Source organism: Egretta garzetta, unplaced genomic scaffold, assembly GCF_000687185.1.
Source record: "Egretta garzetta isolate BGI_Z169 unplaced genomic scaffold, ASM68718v1 scaffold346, whole genome shotgun sequence".
NCBI lineage: Eukaryota > Metazoa > Chordata > Aves > Pelecaniformes > Ardeidae > Egretta > Egretta garzetta.
The window spans coordinates 81,244-99,208 of NW_009260016.1; the positions used below are offsets into that span (position 1 = coordinate 81,244).

A 17,965-nucleotide genomic window follows, 5' to 3' on the forward strand; every position below is an offset into this window, starting at 1 on the left:
CCCTCAGGAGCAAACGGCTCCAGCGTGGGTCCATCCCTCCCATGGGGTGCAGTCCCTCGGGAGCAGACGGCTCCAGCATGGGTCCATCCCTCCCACGGGGTGCAGTCCCTCAGGAGCAAATGGCTCCAGCGCGGTCCCCATGGGGTCACCAGACCAGGCAGCAAACCTGCTCCAGCCTGGGCTCCTCTCCCCATGGGGCCACAAGCTGCCAGAAGCTTATGGCAGGGTCTCCCAGAAACCACTCTTGCCCCGTGGACCCCCACACCGCCCCCCCCCCCCCCAAAGCCACACCCCACAAACCCGATACACCCCCCTACAATAACACTTCCAGCATTGGACCATATCTGCAAACTGATGATTTCCCTCTACCCCCCAATCCGGGCACATCTGACTTTTCTTTACATGTTCCCCGTAGGTGACTGGGGCCACGTTTGCTATGGCAATCTAACATCTTAAGTATAGTTTAAATACCTATACACTTCTTTTCACTGCCTCCTTCCTTTCACTGACTGTACTTTGTTGTTCATTTATTACTGCAAGTTAAGCCTTCTCCTATACATCTTACGTTCACCTATTTAATAAAGTTTTGATTATGTTATTGTACCCAATAGCTTCCCCACACGCACACACGTGTTTTGGAAAACTGCATTTTGGAGACCTTCCTCAAACGTCTTTAATAACAAATGGACAGTAGATGGGCAGTCTTCTGCTACCAAAGTTCAGAATTTGGGATAACTCCCACGGCAGCTGCAGCGCCATTTGCAGAATGCCATCCCGCAAGACAAGAGATCCGTCTTTATGCCACGCAGGTGTGCTGGGGAGTCCCAGAGGTAAGTGGATTACAGCAGATGCCATAATCCCTTATCCTGCATTAATGCAGCGCTTTATCACGCTAGAAAGACCAGGGAGAACTCTGTTTATGCATTGCTTATCACTAGAGCACTGCCTCAAAATATATCAATTTTCGTGTCAGAAAAACAAATCATTGAACCGTGGAAGAGAATTCTGCGTCGGGGAACAACACAAATCCTCTTTGGTAGTCCACCTTCGGTCCCCACGCAATGACAGTTGAGTCTCACCAACTGTAAGAGCCACAAACAAAACAGTTCTTTCTCAAGGAGGCGATCTGCACAGGAACTACCCCATCTAAAGGTGTGACAGCAGTTGTCCAAAAAAGTAAACCAAGCTCAGAAATGCTCTCCAAACGTTACACCTGACCTCCAGTTGCCTCTACATTTCAGGGAGGGGGGGGGTTCTGGTGGAACTGCTTATATTTATCTCTGGTTTTCCAAAAGTACTGGTGTGTTTAGTTCCCTGGGGCCTGATCTCAACAGTTACCAGATCCTGATCTCAACAGTTACCAGATCCTGAGCCCAGCAGCTAAGCTTGCCATGGCCCTCACCGCTTGGTGCTGAAAGAAGGGAATCGTGCATGTCTGCAAAACGGAAGACAAACCGCAAGCTTGCGTGGGGGACCGTATCTCCCCTACCTCATTTTTAGGGAGACTTTTTGTCTTTGTTATTCAAATGGTCAGCAACTGTCTTTGTTTCGTGGAAAGAGAAGAGTTTCTCAAACTAAGGAAGTTAAATCTTGGAGGTGATTCTTGCCAACTACAAAAAAAGCTTTCTATTGATCCAATTGCTGTCAATGAAGGATTATTTCTTCAATTATTTCAATAGAACATCTAGAACTTACTAAAACCATACAAAACCCATGAACACTGCATGGAACTTAAGACTAAAACCTCCTCTAGGATCCTAGTGCATCTATGAGGCACCCAGCCCTACAGATGGAAAATGTGGTACCATGGGTCTTCAGAAAGCTTTCTATTGATCCTATTGCTGTCAATGAAGGATTATTTCTTCAATTATTTCAATAGAACATCTAGAACTTACTAAAACCATACAAAACCCATGAACACTGCATGGAACTTAAGACTAAAACCTCCTCTAGGATCCTAGTGCATCTATGAGGCACCCAGCCCTACAGATGGAAAATGTGGTACCATGGGTCTTCAGAAAGGCTCACAGCTCCCCCCTGCTCCCCTTGCCCACGACAGGCGACGCCAAGTGCTCGCAGCCTTTAAAGGGTTCTGTTGGATTTTGCTTTTCAGCAGGACCTTTACCTAGGCGAGCGTTAAGAACAGGGTATCCGCTCAATACAGTTTCCTTCCGCAGATAACAAAACCCCTAACGCCCCATATTATTTCAGTACAATCTCTTCTGTTTACTTCCGTTATGAATATTAGCTCACTGCAACTATAAATACTCAGTAACGCAAATATGCCGAGAACCGTTGCATCTTCCAGGCTAGTTTCAGTGAGTTGCCTAACAACACTGTTTCTCCTTTAAACATCTTTATATTTTGGTACGCTGATAAAACCCCCTTTCATTTATTCAGTCATGTCGCATACATTCTGCTTTGTGCACTTCTGCATATTTGCAACTGCGCTAATCATCTCAGTCTATTCTCCTTTAGGCTTGAAGGAGATGTACTACATTAATCAGTTGATTGTTATTAACCCAGTTACATTGTATCTTTGCATAATGCTGCTCCATCTCTAAATCCATAGTCTAATCAGGTATTATGACATACATTTAATTATACTACTTGTGTACTTCATAATAATCCTCTTATTAAGTGATTGGGGTTTTATGGTTTAAGCCTTATGAAATTTCAGCAAACCAAAGGATGGGAAGGCTGGTTTATGGGTCGGGATCAGGTACTGACAGATAAGGCTGCTCCGTATTGCAAAAAAACCCCTCACGTAGTACATTCCCAGAGGACAGAAAAACACCACTTCCTCAGTCGCTTCTCTACCCGGGCCAGAACAGGCAAATGTCCACTTTGGTTCTGCTGGAAGCAAACATTTGGGGTCCAACCAACAACGCCCATGGTCAAAGACAAAGGCAAGAACCAGACATTAACCTCCTCCATCTACCCCTGAAACAAAAGGGACCGTGTGCCAGCAAGTTGGCACTGCTGGTGGGATGGCTGATGGCTTTGGAGACAGCAGCAAATCCCCAGGAGGGAAAAGCCACCAGCAAGAGCCCAGAGCAGAGCCGTGCAAACTAGCATGCTGTGAACTGGAAAGGGAAATGGCGCAGCAACAGATCATGCTTTGAAAGTAGAATAAATATATATTCATTTATCAACAGATGCACTTACTGCTGTCCAGATGGGACTCATCACCGCTATAGGACCAGAGGACGGGAGGACTCCGAGGATGCTGAAGGACCCAGGAGGTGCCATCATGAGGCTGCTCTCAGCAATCTCTCCAGGCTCACGGAGACCAGGGGAGAGACCCATGGCCAGAGAAAGGCAGATATTGCTCCATTCCCAAACAGGGCAAACCCCATCCCATCCTCTGGGAAGACTGTGGATCTTCAAAGCTCTGTGTGCCTGGAAACAGCATCTGTGAAAGGCAAGAAGGGGACTGGGATCAGCTTACCATGTACAAACTGCCCAGTGCTCATCAGCTGCTGGGATGAGGTGACTGGATGCATAGGCAAGGGAAAAGCAAGGACGTCATTCACTTCAATTTCATCAGCATTTTCAAAACAGCCCAGAGAAAAAGAGGTGAAGGAGGGAACTAACAGCTGCCTACAGAAGAGGGCCATGGAGGAAACTCATCCAAAGGGGCTCAGCGAAAGAGCAGGCAGTAGCAATGCTAAGGTGCGACGAGGCAAGCTCCACCGAGACAGAAGGGGAAAAAAAATTGCAGTGAGGTCTGGATAAGCACCGGACCAGATTTCCCCTTGCAACACCCTGTGAAATCCCCATGCTTGAAGATGTCTGTGGTTCAACAAGGCAAAACCCTGAGGACCTGGTGACTGGTCACCTTCCTGACTGCGAACGCAACCTGGAGGTTGGGTTGCTGTGGCTGGCACTGCCCCTACCCTTTTGGTGGCAAAGGAAGCAAATACAGGTTTATTTTGCTCAGGTAGTAGAAAACCAGGTTTGTCTCTTCCAAGGTAAATCACTTACTGAGAGATGTTGAGAGCTAGGCTGTATCCATAAACAGCAGCGCAAACCGAAATGTCAATAGCCTACAACAAATCCACAGCAAACTGGGAGGATAAGCCAAATTGTTCACCAGCAAGCAATGCCCTCCAGAAAAGTGGCATGCACTGGAAATTAATAAACACAAGAAGAAAAAGAACATAAACCGCAACTAAATCCTAAAGAAATGAAAAAACCATTCAGGCGCAGATCAAAGCATCATCATCCCACCACTGAAGCCTGGCCATAAACGACCCATAAACACAAATAGTCCAGCTGAACTCAGCTCAAAGACTTGAAGACATGTGGTGGCCTAAGTGCAGCCAAGATCAGCTTGCACGTGTCTTCTTCCTTCCTTCTACCTGAATTTTGATCTAATTATGTAAAGTTCGAAACACATGCACAACAAACGCCTCTACTGATTTGGATGCTTGTTCCTCAACACAAAGTTACGCATCTGAATGTGAGTTTCCAGGGTCACAGTCTTAAATATTACTGGAAGCAAATAAACCTCTTCCTGTGCATCTTTCTATGGTATTCAGACATCCTTGTGAAAAGCCCAAATTAAATTTGTAGTATGTTCATTTGTTTAGAAGAGCATCGCATAAAATATGCACAGCTGTTTGTGGGATTTTGGCATATACAGACAGTCATAATGTAGTGATATATTTGGGGATTTTATTCCTCCTACCACAGGGTAAAGTGAAAATATATTTAAACTGTCATCCCGATATTTTGGATTAAGTTGGGTTGTTTGTTTTTTTTTTTTACTGTAGACATCCCACAAAGATCATTTATAGAAGCAGGCTATTTCGTTAGCATGTGCTTTAAATATTTTATTTTTCATTTTATTACCTGCAGGTCTAATCAGACTTTTCATAGCGTAGAGTCTGATAACAAATAATTTAGCTACCAGACATCTTTAGTCCCACAAAATGATTTTCAGAAAGTGCACAGTAAGTGACACATTAAAAATGTAGTTTACAGAAAAATTATCTTTATATGCCGTTTCGTAAAGCATGCGGTTGCTGTGAACACACAAAAAACACGCTACACTTGGAAAAAGGTTTTGTAGCAGCTACATGAACTTTCTTGGAATCGTTAATGTATTTTAATAACCATTGCCACACTAACCATAGGCACACCATACAACGTGGATACTGTTTAATAATTAACATGTTTACAACAATTTTGCAAATAATGAGCTAATTACTACAATTATGTATTTTTCAACCGTCTCAAACTGCTCGGCTCCACTCAAGGCAGAGAGGGAAGACGTGCTCTCGGTGGCTGCACGCTCTGCACCTTGGGCGTGGGTTGGGTGGCGGGGCCCAAGGTGACACCCAGCCCCGGGGACCACCCTCTGGGAGCAGGTCCGTGCTGCCCTGCAATCCCGGCACCAAAGCCTCCGTTTCCCAGGCTGCTCTTTGTTTTTGTTGGCTATTGATTTTATGCCAGAATTTAGTAGAATTCGCTTTTAACCGATAGTCTATCGCTCATCCCAGGTTTAAATTATTAATGAGCATCACGCCTCAGTCGCCTGTTCGCGGCGCTCCAATGCCTCAGAAGTGACCAGTTTCCATACATAAATACCCAAACAGCTGAACGCAGGATGGGAAATATTTCACTGTGGTGGCTCACTGTGAACCTTCGGCTACACCTAGACCGCTGCAGGGTGCAGAAAACCTGGGCTGCCATAAATAAGCAAGATACAGCACAGGTAGAGGTGGGCTTCCCACCCTTTAAACTCTGCTATTTTGTCCTGCAGGCTGCTGTGAAAAGGAAAGTGGTCACAGGTTTTTTTGCATTGACTTAAAAATAGTATTAATGGTATAAAGGTAGTCTGTAGGAGAGCAAGGTGTAAGAGATCCACCTATAATTAATATACTGTGCTCAAGTTGATTATAACCAATAGCAATTGATTTTGTCCAAGTCAGTGTCTGCTTCACATCATATACTCTCTGTGTACGTACTATGGGCCGTAGAGTGCGCTGTAGACTATATACATGCATACACAGCCCCCTGCCATATGCTCAGTAAAGAGCCAAAGCCTAGGGCGCCCAAAAAAGCCTAGGGCGCCCAAAAAAGCCTCTCCAGCTTCTGTCTTCATTTCTTCTAAGCAACCTTTCCAGAGCCTAGAACCTTTCCGCAGCCTAGAACCTTTCCGCAGCCTAGAACCTTTCCGCAGCCTAGAACCTTTCCACAGCCTAGAACGCCCCCAGCCTGAGGTGCCAGAGTCACAAGCCTCTCCAGCTCCTGTCTTCATTTCTTCTAAGCAATCTGCTCAGCCTAGAACCGGCCCCCCAGAGCCTAGAACCGGCCCCCCAGAGCCTAGAACATGACACAAGCCTCCCCAGCTTCTCTACCACATATCTGCTTTTCTTTCATTTTTTTTTGGTTTAGGAATAAAGAAAAAAAAATCACTGCTCATTAGAAGCAGAGGGGAAGCCAGGCTGTGTCAATGAAAAAAGTGACCAGCGCCCATCCCTTGCAGGGTTAATGCAAGTTTAAGACAGGTTCCTCACTTAAGCGTAGTTTCCTTTAGGACGCACTTGTCGGGAGCTCCTTTAACACAAGTTAAACAAGACAGCAAGAGATGCGACTTAACACCCACTGAACGCTCTACCTGGGCCTTTCCCCAGCCCAAAGCTCACCAAGCCCAGACCACCCACAGGCTGCCCAAATCATCGCCTCCAGGCAGAGGGCTGAAAAAAAAAAAAAAATCTAAACATTAACATGAACCAGAATGACAACAGAAGGAACAACAGCATCTTCCAGTAGGAAGAAATGCTCACTTAATCCTTAAGGAAGGAGAGCACAGCAGTGCAGAAACCTGGCTGTGCCTGCTGGGCTCACAAGGCGGCGATGCTGAAATTGGCAGCAGACCATATCTGAGTGGCCATAAAAATAACTGAGACGGTCTAGGGCTTCCAAAACCATCAACTTCAAGCACATTGTAAGAACTAAACACGGGTAAAATGAAATCTGGAGAAGAAAACTATCACGTGCTATTTCTCAGGAGCACAGAGTAGAAAAAAGTCACATCCAGCAAGTGCCAACGCCTGATGAGGACACTCTGCCCAAGACGGGCACAAAACTTGAGAGCTGACACTAGGAGCTCAAGCAGAAGAAAAGATAAAAATCTCCGTGGAGAAGCATTAGTGAGCCAGCCATTAGCTTTTGCTGCCAGGCTGTTTCAAACTGCTTCACTGAAGGGGATGCACATAAAAAAGAGCTTCCAGTAGATTCCTCTGCTGGAAACAGCCCAGTAACATTTTATAATCTAGAATAAACTTATCGATCAAAAACCCGTAGAAATGTAGAAGACCAGGACTGTTTGAAAGCATTGCCATTAATATAAGTAGCACAAGAGACCTCTTGGACCGAGGAACCTCAAAAGATATGCAAGATGAGGTGACGCTGGCCTGCTGAGGATTAAGAGATACTCTCTCACTTAACCCATTGCCATCGAGCATCTTCCAAAGAAAAGGAAGAACGCGGTAGAATACAGCACAGAAGGACAGAGGGGGTTACTGTACCCATTTATTCATGTGGCCCTGTAAAATCCTGTCCTAAAGTGTCTTTATCTTTGTAGACCACAAGAGATGCAAAGAAACCCTCAGGTCTAAAAACATTATTTTCTTCTCACCACTAAGATCAGCCCAGACCGACAACTTGATTTTGTCGCACCCCATTCTGGATGACTAAAGGGCCAGAAATCTTATTGCAGAGATAACGGTCAGGATTTTGCAAAGCTCCTGGGAAGAAAAAGGCTGGAAGATGCTGCAACTTAAAATACTGCTTGTAAGAGTAGGTGAAAAAAAAAAAAAAAACACCACCTTTTTGTGACAGAAGGATACATCCTAATTACAGTTTAGCCTTTTGAGGAAAGTAATTAAATAAAGAGTTGGATGTAATAAACAACTTTTGTTCTCAGAACATGTAATCAATTTTAGAAAAGTAAGCAAGGACGAGTCCAGAAGTTACCTGATTTTTCCTCCGAAACATCTGGCAACGGCTGCTGCTGTGGGAAGGATAAAGGGCCCAGGAGTCTGGTCCAGCAGGGTGGGACATATCCTCACATTCCCATTTTGGTACTTCTACGTCTCCTTGGTAGGATAACACTGTGAGGAAAAACAAAAATACATATATATATTCATTTATTGAAGAATCAGGTCTTTACACGGTACTTATAAAAAAACCAGTTTTCCAAAAGGATTGGGATAATGCACTTCAGCAATCTTTTGACCGCATTTCCAGCAGCAGATCTCAAAGCCATTCCCCGATCCCAGTCACTGGAAACCTCTTTAGCCAGAAAACTGCATAGAATCATTTCGGTTTAAGGCCATTTCCCAGAGCTTTCCCCCTTCCTCTCGCTGCAGGAAACCTGCCCCTGCAGATCAACCCATCGGGAGGCCCCCGCCAGGGGCCAACGCTGCCTGTGCCACCGGAGGTGCAGGACGTGAGGCACCCCCAACGCCAGCATTTAACGACAGACTACTTTCTGCTATCAAGAAGCTCATGGTGCCTTGCAAAGAAACAAAATTATCCAAGTTAGGGAAACCAGAGGTGATGTATTTTCATTCTGATGCAAGGAGATCTTAAAAACTTGGGGGGGGGGTGTGGAAATCAGTGATGTCTTTCATGAAATTTATAACTGAATTAAAAGGGAGAACTGCTCTGGTACGGGTCCGTGTCAGCTCCTGTCACTGGGGCTGTTTGTTAGAATACAGAATATTTAGTGAAACGGCAGTTTCAGCCTCCTTGTGGCATTGCAAGTTTTACAGCAGTGGTTTGTGTCCAAAAAAAAAAAAAAAAAAGCAGTAAACTGATTTCAGGTCAGAGGCAGTCATTACGAGCGCAAGGTTAGGTGGTAAAAGGCTTGGGGTTTTACATGAAAAATATCCTTACCCACAAATGGAAGGTAATAACAATGCCAAATGCAAGAACTAGGAAGCAGGGTTTTGCCTAAGTAATAAAAATAGTAAGAATAAGAAGAAAATTAATACATACTGGGAAAAATACAGTTCAATCTAAAATAGAATTTTCATTAAATTCTCCGTTTCAATTCTTTTTAAGGTTTGGGGCTAAATTCAGCAAAGAGCCAGTAAGGAGAGTCTTTTCTCCTGTTTAAAGCCATTAAATACAGTTTCATGAATTCCACAGAAATCTCTGGATTTTGCTTTCAGATGAAAAGATAAAAGGAAAAAATAAATAAATTCAGGAAGAGCAAAAGCACGAAGGCTGTGGTGGAGAGGGACAGACGGCGGATGCCACCCTCACGCAAGACACAGGCATCGCCTTGCCATTGAGCTGGACTTCACTGGGTGGGATGCTTCCTACATTTTTAATATATTCAAATTGGGCTTTTCATCAATTCCTCCTACTATGCTTGTTTGGAGCACGGAACAAGGCTTCGACTTTGCTTCACGAACAACAGTAACGCCAGGTTTCAAAAAACGCAAACGGAACGTCCTTTGCCTTCCCTGCCTGCTTTGACACAAGGAACAGCACAAGAGGGCGAAGCCAAGTCCCAGCTCTCGAGGAGTAAAGCAGCCCTGCCCTTCCCTCCTAATGGACTGCATGGAAAAACCCCACGGCCTACAGCGTTCCTACATAGGAACAAAACAGAATTTATGGAATCACAGAATGGTTTGGGTTGGCAAAGCCCTTGAAGCTCCCCCAGCCCAACCCTTCCCCTACCCCTGCCATCCCACCCCCAAACCCTGGCCCTCAGCACCGCCTCTGCCCGGCTGTTAAATCCCCCCAGGGCTGGGGACTCGACCCCTTCCCTGGGCAGCCCCTTCCAGTGCCTGACAGCCCCAAGGGGAAGGAATTGTTCCTCATGGCCAACCTCACCCTGCCCTGGCACAACTTGAGGCCATTTCTTCTTGTCCTAGAGGTGATCATGCCCCTGTACTCCTGTCCTGGTTTCGGCTGGGATAGAGTTAATTTTCTTCATAGCACCTAGCACAGTGCTGTGCTTTGGATTTAGTACTACAGAATGTTGATAACACACTGATGTTTTTAGTTGTTGCCAAGTAGTGCTCAGACTACTCAAGGACTTTTTGAGCTTCTCCTGCTCGGGCAGGGGCAGAACAAGCTGGGAGTACAGCACAGCCAGGAGAGCTGACCCAAACTGACCAAAGAGCTATTCCAGACCATAAAAATATGGTTAGATGCCACGAAGTAGGTGGCAATGCCTTAACCGTATGCGTGTTGCACAGGCCACGAGGGCCTCTTCCATCCTTATCAGGGGAGTGCTAACCTTCTCTCCTTTCATACAACACCTAGAATTTGTAGGGCCCCATCAAGCAAAGGCAACACGCGCAGTCTAATCTCCGACTTCTTGCAATGGGTTTCCTGCTAAACACCAAGGCAAACCACCTTTTTTTTGTTTGTTTGTTTCCCTAGCACGTTAAATGTACAAGCTCAAAGGGCTCTGGTGACCCCAGATGTCGAGAGACCTTTGGGGTCTGTCACCAGTTGGCACAGAGGCCACGCTGCTCCAACTCGCCCTGTCAAGGCGGTGGCCAGCATCCAGGACAGAGAGTGGAGCAACACATCCCCAAGTTCTAAAGGGGATTAGTTCCATAACGAACATTAAGGCTACTGAATATCAAATTTTAATACTAGTTCTGTGGATAACCATACTTACTCCTAATCCTTCATCGCCAAAGCCCAGAGTAAGCCATGAGAAGACGCGCTGTTTGCCAGGCTCACCCATCAGCAGGCAGGTGGTAGATCTGCATACAAATTCTGACAGATTCTGTAAAAACAGGGGGGTTTGGAATGAACGTCACCGAGCATTTTGCAAGCGTGAAGTTTATTACGGGCCCTGTAATCTTCTGGGATATTGTATTTTCCTCTGGCTAGAGAAAGTCCTAGTACACAAAACAATTTGTCCCTAGGAACATTAATTGTTTAACATCAGATTTTAATGAGCTTTCAGCATCAAAAAGAGAAAAATTCTGCCCCTAGCAGAAATAACTTTCTATTTACAGGAAACACACGTTGCCAGAAGAGAGCTCTGAAGACTGAAATCATATTTTTCTGAGGCCAGTAATTTCCTGAACTCTCTGAACACAGTGCACAGGGGGATTTTTGGTGCTGTCTGCCATTATGTTTTTGTGGTTGGCCAAAGCACCCCCAGCCACTACCCAAACGCAGAGACTCCCCATGCCAAGGCACCAGCCCTTCTCCCTGCACGAGGCGCAGGCTGCCAGGCAGCGGCACAGGCTCCAGCACCGCAATTGGATCACAATTATTTTGTTGCATGCGCACCTAATCTTTTTTGTTTGGTTGGTTTTTTTTAAAGTATTCCAAATAATCTAAAATCTGAATTAATTCCTGCGCTTCATCTGAAAGTCCTAGATACGGCTGCAGTGCTGCAAGCACAGACGATATCATCAAACTTGAGCCACGTGGCGGGTTAGTGAAATCCTCTTACTTGGAGGAAAACCAAGCGATACAGAGCAACATCACTTTGACTTGAGGTATCGAGGTACTAAAATACCAGCTTTCCACCTAAACGCACTGGAAAATCTAAGGTAATACGGAAATTACTGTTGCCCATTAGGGTCTACAGTACCTAAGTGTCTCACTAAATAGATAGGCTATGCAGAGATAGAAAAACATGATTTAATCTGCGGTTTAAGTAGAACAGATGAAAAGAGCAGCCTGGTAGCGCACGACAGTGATTCTCCGTGTTTAAACCCGATGTTCCTATTTCACATTTTCCTCCTCCCAAATGCCTACTGTGTTTTATTTACCTTTTAAAAATTAAAGTGAAAGTTTCACTAATGGGAAACCACTTCCCCCCCCCCCGCCACTTCATGGTGTTGGTTTTGTATTTCCCTGTTCTACTTCAGAAAGCCACGTCCCGGAGTTCACAGACGCACGCTCCCAGCTCGTCATATGCTTCAACATGCAGAACCAGCTCTTCCCTGGAGCTGGGAAAAACTTTTCAGGTGAAGAACTTTCATTTGGCAAAAGTCATTTGGGGCAGGCAAGCCTGCTTAAAAATTCAAATTAGATTTTCAAATAGTTTTTAGCTAAAGAATTCGAGAACATTTCCTGAAAGACAGAAATTTCAGTGCTTGTTCTCAAAGAGACTGGAAATGAATTCTGGATAAAAGTTAGGCGAGGGAAGAAAAGATCTCTTTTAAGACAAAACATTTTTTTGAAAATTACCATTCCAGGGGATGAAATTGAGTTGCATTTGATCTGAAACTAATGAGGTCTGCTCAATTATTTGGCCGTCCCAAACAAAACCAACAGCCTATTCGCCAAGGTCTGGCTTTGCACGGTCTTCACTGAACAGCCACGTTATCGCGGCAAGGTGAGGACAAAAAAAGATGTCAAAAATCTGGCAGATGCTCATCATCCCAGAAATTCACCTTAAGGGCACATCAACCACTGCAAGCCTGGAAGAACTTAGCGAGCCGTTCCCCCTCAGCAGCAGCCACCTCCACACACAACGCTACGGCTTTGGTTTGTATTGGCGCCTTCAAAACACTCCAAAGACCAAAACAAAACCACATTACGTGTTCATGCTACCCTCAGGTAGACAGAGCACAGCACCGGCACACCATCTGAAGTTATGCATTATTTTTAGATGATTCCTGCACAGCTCAAAACCAGGAATATTGCCAAAAAAATCTGCTCGAGTCTTTCAGCCATATTCCACGTTTCAGGAGTTTCAGTTGGGACTTCCCAAAGCCCTGCTGTTCATGATCCTGAAGGCCTCGCAAAGCAGTGAAGGAGCTTTTGCCACGCTCCAAACTTAGGGCTTGCTTCGTTTGGAGAAGTAACTCACCCTCATGATCCTGAAGGCCTCGCAGTGAAGGAGCTTTTGCCACGCTCCAAATTTAGGGCTTGCTTCGTTTGGAGAAGTAACTCACCCGTTGAGCTAAGAGACATTACAGCAATCCTTCCCCGTCTGCAAGCCAGCTTCTCTTTTGTTGTACTTCAAATTCTTGAAACAATTAGATCAAAATAAGGCAGTTTATAAAATAAAGGAACTTGATTATCAAATACGTTGGATATTTGAAAGCAACGATCTACCAGTCTGTAATCTTCAGTGATTTCAGCAGCGCTTTATCACACTGCTTATGGCTAAGGTAAATCGTAGCCTCCACCCTCACACTCCCATGCTTGCTCCTCTTTTCCTTTCCCTGCAGCCATCACATCACGACAAGGCTTTCTGCACTTCCATTTCCAAAGCTTTTTAACCAGGAGTGGCAGCCCTTATCTGCCCTTTTTATTCCGAGTCACTTTCCCCCTTTGCAAGTTTTCTTGTCAGGAATCTCCACATCCGTTGTGGATACAGATGACTCGCAATTCCAGGAAAACCCATGCATTTTTAATCACAAGAGATACGAGCTGACTAATGGACACGATTGCTTCAGTTCCTCTGCATCCTTAATAGATTAGCAGGATTTTGTGTGATACCAGAACTAAGCAAAAACCCTGGACAAGTAACACAAGCTGGTAACACATGTGAAAAGCTGGAAATTAAAGAAAAAGGCAGGAGAACACGCTCTGAAATTCTACATGTGTAACTTAACCCAGCCAAGAAAATGCAGCCCCCTGGATGGAAGGAAGCCATACGGGGTATTTCAGCCTGCGAAGGCGGTTGGCACCGCAGAGGGGGTTTCAGGCACAAGAAGATCGCTGCCAGCTCGCAATCCCTTTTACCTCCTCGCAGCCCAAGCACAGGCGAGAAGATAAAACCTAGGAGACAGGCTGCACGGAGCACGCGGGTGGTTTCTTACCAAATACAAGGTAGGAAAGACCACGCTCTTGGTCACTCTGGTAACGTGTTGATTTACAGGTAGAACGTGAAGCGTTAATTATCTCGACTTTGGTTTCCTTCTTTGCTGACACAGGCTCAAAGGCCGAGACATGAGCTGCGGGGTCCCTTCGCCCTGTGCCCGCCAGACTCCCCACCCATGACCACAGCCATCAAGACCCAGTGACAGAAAGGTCATCATTCCCATGGGAATGGGAAAAAAAAAAAAAAAAAAAAAAAAAAACTCTTTCCTCTGCTTAAATTAAAATCAAGATGGTTGGAACCCATGAGGTACTTCTAAATACGGACACTCAGAATGAGAACAAGTGAGAAGCTGACCTTTGGGATCATATGGGATCTTCAGATCCACAAATCTCCCAGCAGTGCTTTAGCAGCAGTACCTTGCTGGTACTTCCAGAACGCAGAGTTCTCAAACAATGCCCCAAAACCAGCAGTGATGGGGATCCACATCTCCTTTGCTTGTTGGGAGCCTTTCACAGGCAGGAGAGAGGTAATCTGAAGGAGGAGGTGTGACCTGTTCATGTACTCCAAAGGCACTTGATAAAGTTCCTACCTAGCAAGAGGCTGTAGAGGAAACATGGTTACCACCGGGTGAACGATAAAGTCTTGCCATGGATTAAAACAAGTTAAGAGATAGGGAAGAAAATAGAAATGAATGGCCAATTCTCGGCATGGAGAAAGGTTAATAGTGTAGTGCCCTAGGGATCAGTCTTCAGGCTGGTGTTTTTCAATATATTCATTAACAGCCTGCAAGAGGTGATGAATAGCAAGGCAGCAAGAGTGCCTGACAAAGTTGGTTGTTCCTTCCCAGCCCCCGACTGACCTAAACCACCAGCGCACTGAGCAGCCCAGGCTCTGCTCCCCGAACGCGGCAGTGGGGAAACAGCATGGGGACATCGGAGCGCCTGCTATTGCCAGGTAGTTATAAGCATGCAAGAAAAGTGGCCAACAGTCCTGTAAGAACTCACCTAATGCTGTATCTGACATAATGCCCCATCTCTGCTAAGGTCCAGGAATAATCAAAATGGACATTGTAAAGAAAAAACTCTAGAGGCACAACGCATTACACAAAACACCTCCCTCCCCAGCCTATTGCCACTAAGATTTTTTTAATAAGATGACAAAGCTGGCAGAAACAAAACTATTTTGAAACATCACAAAATCCTTAGAATAGTCCATCATCCCTTCCACGTCTCTCTGACCTTCTGGCCTGCTTGGTGCTCTCTGGTCCCCACCAGCGTATCCAAGGGCTGTCCTTGGAAATCACCTACGTTTCCAGGATTTAGAGCTCATGGCATTTTCTCCTCTATCTGCATTAGTGGCATCACTCATTAAACAAAGGCAGAACACTATTCATAGCACAGAAAGTGCAAGGAATGACAAAATATTTGTATCTAACCTGAGATTCATTGCTGCTCACCAAGCCTGAGTTCTAGGGAAGAAGCCACCTCCCAGGTGGGAACAAACAGTAGGAAGAAAAATATCCCAAGAAACTAGTGGGAAGTACGTACAGGAATGGGTATTCAGCCAGGGAGGTAATTTGCAGCAAGAGCCTCTTAGGTGTTGGGGGCAGAGCAGGTCAGCTCATCCTCAATAAATTTTCATTCCGAAGAAAGAAACAGTGCAAAAAAGGCACCCACACACATGGCCAGGCCAATGAACTATTGCTATGGATACCCACGGGGCGACTGAGCTCTTCAAAACACTTGCATGCTCGCCTTCAAAATATTATCAGAGTGCCTCAGTGCACAGGGGAGGGAGAAAGCTTGATCATCGGGGATAAGGACGAGCATGCCATGGATTTTGTTAGGAAGAAGGCGCCTAAAGAAAGGAGTCAGACACCCAAACACATGGCTGCCTGAGCCTTGCCTTGGACTGAGAGCCCAGCCCCCCGGACAACAAGCAATCTCAAGCCGAGATCCCCAAAGTGACAAATAAGGATGCCCCAAGGATGCCCCAAGGATGCCCCATCTGCAGCTTGGAGACAGCTTAGAACTGCTCTCACTGCAGCCCCAGGAGAGACGGGCCAAACATCAGCTCCACCACCATTCCCTCGCTCTCCCTGCACGGTGCATTATCACCATCAGGCTGGAGACAGCAACATTCCCATTATTAACCACACGTCCCATATTTCCACCAGAATCACGGGTAACAGCGATTTTAATAGAACAATAAAGTAAAGTTTATGAGCTGGCCCTGCTAACACCTCTCTACTTCGCTACACAGCACACCGACGCACGGCTGAAGCAGAAAGCGATAGCAGTTGGGGGGGAAGGGAGAGGATGGATGTCAGCTTTGACAGATTACTTTTTCAATTGGTGGCAGTAATCTTTTAAAAGGCCGCTGACCAGCTCTGAGCAGCCTAAGAAAGTCAAGTTCACCTGAAAATCAAGGGAAAGCTACTAACTAAAAGGGGTCTGCGTAGCGGGTATACCATGCAACGCAAACTTCAAAAGGCACGGGTTAATTCAGGGGGCTTCGGAGAAGCAGCGTTGTTCCGAATTACTTACAGGAGTTCACTGAGAACTGAACATCTTGTTGGTACCGCGTTCAATTCAGAAGACAAAAATATTACACTGCCAACGATTTTGTTGTTGTTTTCAACTCATTCGTGTTACTTTACTAGATTAAATCCATCAGCCAAAACCTTATAAAGTCTTTTTCGGTTGGTTGGTGAGCGGGGGGATTACAGGCAGTGATTATTTCCCGCTGAAAAGAGACTATCGGCCCATTTCATAAAGCGATGGTAAAGCCAGCAGCATCCTCCCCTGCTCTGCCCCTTCCTGCAATAATGCAATTAAACAGTGTCCTGCGCGGCATGTGAGCAAGGCATACGAAGGTAGGAAAGAATTTTAATTCTAAACACGTCTAAAATTTTCTGTTTCTAAAATCTTAAGAAGCATAGAGGATCATGGAATGGTTTGGGTTGGCAAAGCCCTTGCCAAGGGGAAGGAATTGTTCCCCATGGCCAACCTCACCCTGCCCTGGCGCATCGTGAGGCCATAATATGCCTCTTTGCTTAAACACAAGAATATTAAAAGTATGCCCTTACATGTAGGAGTACGCAAGGTTTAATTATCTGCCCATTTTTCCACTAAAGAGGCTATAATGAAGTGATTCGAGTAAATTCATTGGGAACTATTCAGCTGAGCACAAAATTAAAGCAGTATGCATAAATATTTGCGGAACTAGGCCATTAACCCATCAAGCATCCCTTTCTGCTAGGGTTGAAAATTGCTGGCAATCGTTTGGTTCGGAGGGTCGATCCTTTGTGAGGCACCGTGCGTGCCTCCACAAGGCTTTTCTACAAGAACATCTCTTTCGCTTCTCATTCTCAGCACAAACACATGTAACTTGCCCACAAATTTGGTTTATATCCGCATTTTATCGGTATCCTGTAGTGATTCTGGACACTAGCAAGACATACTGGTTGGCTATATGCAGTCTAAAATTTGCAAAGAATAATTACAATGGGGTAGTTCGTTTCATAACGATGGGGCAATTTTGTCTTCCTGGAAACTAATACTCTGTAATCTACTTGCTTGGTTGCTTTCAGAGGCTGCGTAGGCGCACGGAGCGCTGACGCCGCTCTGCTTCTGGAAGAACAACACTGGAAAGAGCTCCTCAACGCAACCGCCACCTCCGCCGCGTCATTTAGGAAGATCAGCACAAAGCCATAATAGAAAATAATAATCAGCTTATTAAGAAAGTGTCAAAACAAATCGGATTTTGAATAATTTTCTGAAGAAAGATAGCAGCAAACGGTTGTGGAAAGCCAGACGTTTGAAGGACAGAATCTAAACGCTCTCAAAGCCACAACTATAACCCTTCCTCTACACATACTTCAGAAACTCCTTTAAAAAACGATGCGTACGTAGTCTTTAATGCGATAACCATTCCAATTCTTAGTTCTGCTGTATTTCGCGTGCAAAGGGAAACACCGCGTGATTTTTTGCCCTCTGCAGGTGTAAGAAAGAACTTCCCACCGTGTTTTTCCCATTAAATGGCACCCTCATTGCCAGCAATACTTGCGTTAACGCGTTTTACAAGGCGCTGCTGGAAGTGAGGAGTGCTGCTCTGAACTCTTCATCGCTCCTCCAGCGCGGAGAAGGCTCCATCTAGCGTTAGACACAGACAATCCCAGGGAAA

At 45.5% G+C, this 17,965-nt stretch overlaps 1 protein-coding gene and 1 non-coding gene across 3 annotated transcripts in view; both read right to left on the minus strand.

Annotated features, from left to right (window-relative positions):
* GLRX3 (glutaredoxin 3) overlaps nucleotides 1-17,965 on the minus strand; it is a 48,807-nt gene that overhangs the window by 3,118 nt on the left and 27,724 nt on the right. The window contains exons 13-15 of one of the 2 annotated variants that reach the window (XR_004842258.1): nucleotides 10,661-10,771; nucleotides 7,990-8,126; nucleotides 3,169-3,415 (exon numbers count right to left, since the gene is read on the minus strand). The gene's annotated coding sequence lies outside the window, so the exon portion shown is untranslated. The remainder of the gene's footprint in view (nucleotides 1-3,168; nucleotides 3,416-7,989; nucleotides 8,127-10,660; nucleotides 10,772-17,965) is intronic. The other variant, XR_004842259.1, reaches the window with a different exon arrangement.
* Nucleotides 10,166-10,292, minus strand: LOC118452492. The gene has a single exon (XR_004842260.1). It is a non-coding gene; the product is annotated as a U6atac minor spliceosomal RNA (small nuclear RNA).